This window comes from Zeus faber (assembly GCF_960531495.2).
Source record: "Zeus faber genome assembly, chromosome: 14".
NCBI lineage: Eukaryota > Metazoa > Chordata > Actinopteri > Zeiformes > Zeidae > Zeus > Zeus faber.
Window position 1 is genome coordinate 32,092,384 of NC_137200.1, and position 5,625 is coordinate 32,098,008.

At 44.0% G+C, this 5,625-nt stretch overlaps 1 protein-coding gene across 1 annotated transcript in view; it reads left to right on the forward strand.

The window, feature by feature from the left end:
* The first annotated feature begins 5,174 nt into the window (after nt 1-5,174).
* Nucleotides 5,175-5,625, forward strand: part of LOC307240356 (uncharacterized protein) — a 21,605-nt gene continuing 21,154 nt past the window's right edge. The window contains exon 1 of the mRNA XM_080014116.1: nt 5,175-5,283. The gene's annotated coding sequence lies outside the window, so the exon portion shown is untranslated. The remainder of the gene's footprint in view (nt 5,284-5,625) is intronic.

Sequence of the window (5,625 nt, forward strand, 5' to 3'; positions counted from 1 at the left end):
GCACTATAATTTAACAATTGAGTATTGAATATTTTTAATATTTTAAGATATTATATATACATTGGACATCTTGAATGTTGTTTTCATTTTGTGTTTTACATAATAAATGGAAAGTTACATTTGTCTCTTTTTTTTTTTTAATATTGAATTTTTTTGCTGATCCGAAAAGTGACTGAAAAACGTAACATGATCCGAACCTTAACTTTTGTGATCCGTTGCACCCTTCAGACAGACAATGGCATGTAATTCCCTGACTTCAACAAAAACTTGTAAAAAAAAGCTCAAGTACAATGAGTCGTGGCGATGGATGAGGTCCAAGCTTAAGGACTGGAGAAATTTCGCAATTTAAAGACTTGGGTGTGGGCAGCACATCAATCCTGTAAATATTCTCGTGTTTATTTATAATATTTATAATATAGATTTTATATAATATATAAATTATTTATAAATATATTATTATTTATATAATATATCCTTGTTCAAACAAGGTTACATATGCTGCTCTTTTTGTGTTCACATGAATTTGTTTTTATGTTCTCTACAAAACATGTTAGTTCCTAAGTGTGTGCATTATTTTAGATTTAGTCCAAGGACCTCAGTGCTGACAAGCCTGGTTCTGAGCTTTACTGTAATGCTGGGGCAAATGATGGTGTGTCCTCCAAGTTATGGATGTTTGGAATTGGTCCCTGGGCACTTCGCTGTATGCTGCCCTCTGCTGTCTGCCCCCTGGAGGAAGGACAAGCCAGGATGGGTTAAATGCAGAGAACAAGTTTTACCGGTCACCATTTGAAGTGTGTGTGTTAGTTGCCGTTGCCACATGGGTGGATGTGTTGTGTGTCTGTGCTGTGTGATGAGTAAAGATTCTTCTTCTAATTGGTGCAGCATAGAGGGCCTGGTTTCACACTTGTGGTATGTATGTGGTACGTACTGACTGTACGGGGCTTTTCGAAAGCAGATAATTGTGTTTGTGTCGAGCAATCCTTTCATAACCTCATCAACCCTTGGAGATTGTTTGATAGCTCTAAAATCCTCTGGTAGCCCATACATGACCACATGGGATACGTTGGGAAAATTTAAGCCCATGCCAAAAGATGTTGCTACCCTTCCCACTGAAGGATGACCGCATTCTGCTTTTGTTCTACGGGACTGTCTCGCTATGAAACATGCCTACAAGTAGGTTTTCGGTCTTGTGTTCATGGTCTCAGTCAAACCAGGCATCTTCCCCTAGTTCTGCCTTGAGGTAACAGAATACTCTACCAACTGCCTTTAACGTCCCTCACAATCCAAACAGGGCAGTCCAGCGAATGAGCGAAGACTTTCTTCAGTCCAAGCCCAATGTAGGTCCTGTTGCGGCTCATCGTCACACTGGTTGCATTCTCCACATGCAATTTACTCTTCACCCTGGCTCTGGCTCTCAATTATTGTATGTATGAAAAGAACAGGGGATATCACATACTGTTACTATAGCTGACTTCTTACAATGTTTTAAGTTAGTAAGTTAATATGTACATATTGCCTTGTCATGCAAGACTGGGTCAAATGCAGTTATGGGTCCAATGCAAAGAACGGAACGGATACAGAACGGATACAAGACCGTCTCGCTCCCTGCTTTTGGTATGTCGGATCACACCGCCATCTCGTTACTTCCAGTTTACAAGCCGTGTGTGGAACTGTAGTGACTAGGGACATAAAGTAGTGGTCGGACCAATCTGAGACCGCGCTTCAGGACGCTCTGAGGGACGTCGACTTGGCATGTTCCAATCAAGTTCCAGTGATGTCAGCGAGTTTACGGAAGTAGTTATGAGCTTCATAGCTATGTTAGCGGACAGCATCGTTCCCACAGTTAAAGTTCTGATATTTCTGAAGACCTGTGCATAAAAGCTAGCCCCGGTGCTCACTCGGATATTCGATGCTTCCCTGGCCAAGTCTGTGGTCCTGGCCGGCTTCAAGAGGTCCACCGGCATCCCTGTCCCGAAGATCGCCTCTCCTGCCTACCTGGATGACTATGGTCCGGTGGCCCTCGCCTTGGTGGTCATGAAGTGCTTCGAGAGGGTGATTAGGATTACATCTGCGCCTCCCTCCCCCGCACCTTGGACCCGCTGCAGTTTGCATACTGGCTGAACAGATCCATGGATGGCGCGGTCTCCCAGGTACCGCACACCACACTCATGGCTCATGACTGCTGTTAATCGACTACAGTTCAGCTTTCAATACCATAGTCCCCACCAGACTGGCTGTCAAGTTGCGGGAGCTAGGACTGAACACTCTGCTGTGTGCCTGGATCATGGACTTCCTCACAACCAGGCCCCAGGTGGTTAGGGTGGGGAGGCAAATGTCCGGCTCCCCCACTCTGAACACAGGATCCCCCAGGGCTGCGTCCTCAGCTCCCCTACTGTACTCCCTGGCCACACATGACTGTGTGGCCAGGTCTAGCTCCAACACCATCATCAAGTTTGCTGACGACACCGTCGTGGTGGGCCTGATCAACGACGGCGATTAGAAGTCCTATCATGAGGTGGTGGCTGACCTGTCACTCTGAACGTCAACGTTTTGCTGAACGTCAGCAAAACTAAGGAGCTGATTGTGGACTTTAGGAGGGGATTACAACCAAGGACGCACACGCCATTGGTGAGTAATGGGGCTTCTGTCGACAGGGTGAGCAGCTTCAAATACCTGGGAGTCCACATCACAAAGGACTTAACATGGACTACACACACAGAGACACTCTGGTGAGAAAGGTGAGGCATTGTCTTTACCACCTCAGACAGCTGAAGAAATTCAGGGTCTTGGTGAGGATCCTCAAGTCCTTCTACTCTGGAGCAGTGGAGAGCATCCTGAAAGGCAACATCACTGCCTGGTTTGGGAACTGCACTGCTTAGGACGGGCGGACCCTGCAGAGGATGGTGAGTTCAGCCGAACATACAGATGGAACTACACTCCCCTCCCTGCAGGACTTATACACCAGGAGGTGTAGAAGCAGAACCCGCAGGATCATGAAGGATCCTCACCACCACAACAATGGACTGTTCCAGCTGCTGTGGTCGGGAAAGTGCCTCCTCAGTCACACAGCAAGAACAGAGAGACTGAGACAGAGTTTCTTTCTCAAGCCATAAGAACTGTCAATGCTGAACTCACCATGGGTCCTCACTGAGACACTTACATAGGCCCCACTGCCTTACTGTGCTATATGTAGCATACAGTACTGCATACTGTATTACTGTTCTGTGTTACTGCATACTGTGCTGTACTGCTGTTCTGTTCGGTGTTACTGTATTGCTGTGCCGTACTGTTGTATACTGTACTGTATATCTCCACACACACTACCTCACTTTATTCACATGCCACTTTGATGCACATATCTATATATATATACACAAATAGCCTATCCCATAACCATACAGTTTAGTAACTATCGTGCATATTCTCACTCTGGGTGCGTTGCAAAGACATTTCACTGCATATACAGTATGTATGAACGTATGTATGTGACAAAAAAAACCTCTTGAATCTTGACTTGTTGCACCCTTGCTCTCTTTACGGCTCCGTATTGGAGCACGTGTCGGACCATTACCACGTGACCAATGACATCAGAAGGAGCGGGATTATTATTTGAATAGATCTAGAATACATAGAAAGAAATCACACGGATCTATAGATATATAATAGAACAATCAATCATGTCAGGAAGATAATTTATAGAAATTTTGATATTTGACATTTGAGATGGCTTTCATTTTGAAGAATCGGCATGAACTGATATTTAGTGACATTTTTTGGTGGTTTAGTATCATTCTGAGGTGGAACTGGTCTGTGGAAACGGAGTTTCCTTTTAATTCTAATCTGAAATCAGCGATACAATCTGCAGGCGGGTGTTATTATTTTTCTGCCATTATTCATTTTATTTGTTATTTATTTATTATTCATTCTGCTTTGTTTAATTATGTATTTTTATCGATTAATTTGGTTATGTATTGTAGTTTAGTTTCTTGATGGGTGTGATGTGCTGAAGAATGAAGGAGTGACCGCTGACACTGACTTGAATAAAATAATAGTTTTATTACACAAATCAGCATCAAACCAGACTTGCCATGGATGTCCTGGGAGAGACCCGAGCCGGATGGAATCTCTGCCAAGTGACGCTCTGCACTCGCTTTTAAAGCGGTACAAAGATAACATACCACATCTGGTTCCAATCCATAGGTGCCGCTCAGCCTATATCCTGTCCTAAATGTAAACCTTTCCTCCTCTGGTCGAGCTGGAAGAATCAACAAAATTCCTCTCCCATAGGACCTCTCAATAGACCCATTGTTGTTTTCGTTCTTCGTATGACATCGAGGCAATAAATCTGATACTAACATAGTTAATATTATGACCGCACTATATCTCAGCTTTGGGAGCTCAGTAACCTATTCACCTCAAACCTTCCAGACACCTCAGTATTCATTCATTTGTCATCGGGTAATGACAGAAGACGTCAAACTGGCGACAACCGAGGTGCATTTTGGGTGTAATCGCCATGTTGTCATGGCATCAGAGCGTTGTCTTGTGAAATGGTCCGCGCGTGTTGTCTGCGGAGCTGCAGTAGTAGGAAGGAAATGGTAGCAAGGTTGACCACGAGGCAAGGTATTTTGGGTTTCCCACTGTGAGAGAAAAAATAAATAATATATACACACACACACACTATAACTATAACATAACTATATATAACAATATATAACTATACTACTATAACTATAACTATAACGTTACAGATTGAACTAATCCTCGATAGCAAAATTACATGTGTGTGTACTACAGTATACATTACATGAATGTATTTATGTACATTACTATCATTCATATTGTGGGTACTTATGGAATACAGTTTCATTGATCAGCCAGAGCCAGAATTAAAACATGTATAAAGACACTGGGTGTAACTACGCAACTAGTTAGAAACCGGCACTGAAACGGTTAATCTGGCGCGCACACAGCGGGGAGTCTGAAACGAGACCCTCGGAGGATGGGAAACAGCAAAGGAGGGACCGCCCCGCAAAGGGGGGGTGTCGTTTGTAACAAAGGCATGAGGAAAAGAAGTTTTAAGCACTCTCCTGGTGAAATGTCTGCTAGATGAGACACGCAGCTTAGGACTCACTACGTCGACCTATAAAGTTGTTGTTTTTTGTAGATTCTCAAACCGTCCAATAAACTCTCCGTAGCTCAAAGTTCCAGTTTCATCGCATCATTCCGGATTTGGAAATTTTGAACACGACAAGCACCTGGAAAAAGGGCGACAAACAGCAGGTAAAGGACACAACAAAGAGGCGTCGGATGGCCTGGGTTGGAGCGGTGAGAGACAAAAACATCAAAACCACGTCTCGATCTGTACTTACAGCTGTGAAACCTGGACTATATTATAATATTGCATTACTAACACAGTTTCTGATTTGTAAAAGTAATGTTCTATTTGTGAAAACAGGAACGTTGTAGATTTTACTGTATTTTTCTTTTCCACATTGGCCATATAAAACAAGGTATATGCCCCGCGCCGTGCACTCGCTGCTTCGTGTATGGGCATTTTGCACTGGTCGGCTGCGGTGGGGCGGGCCTCCCCCCTTGTGCTGGCCGTGGGTGGGCGTGGGGGTC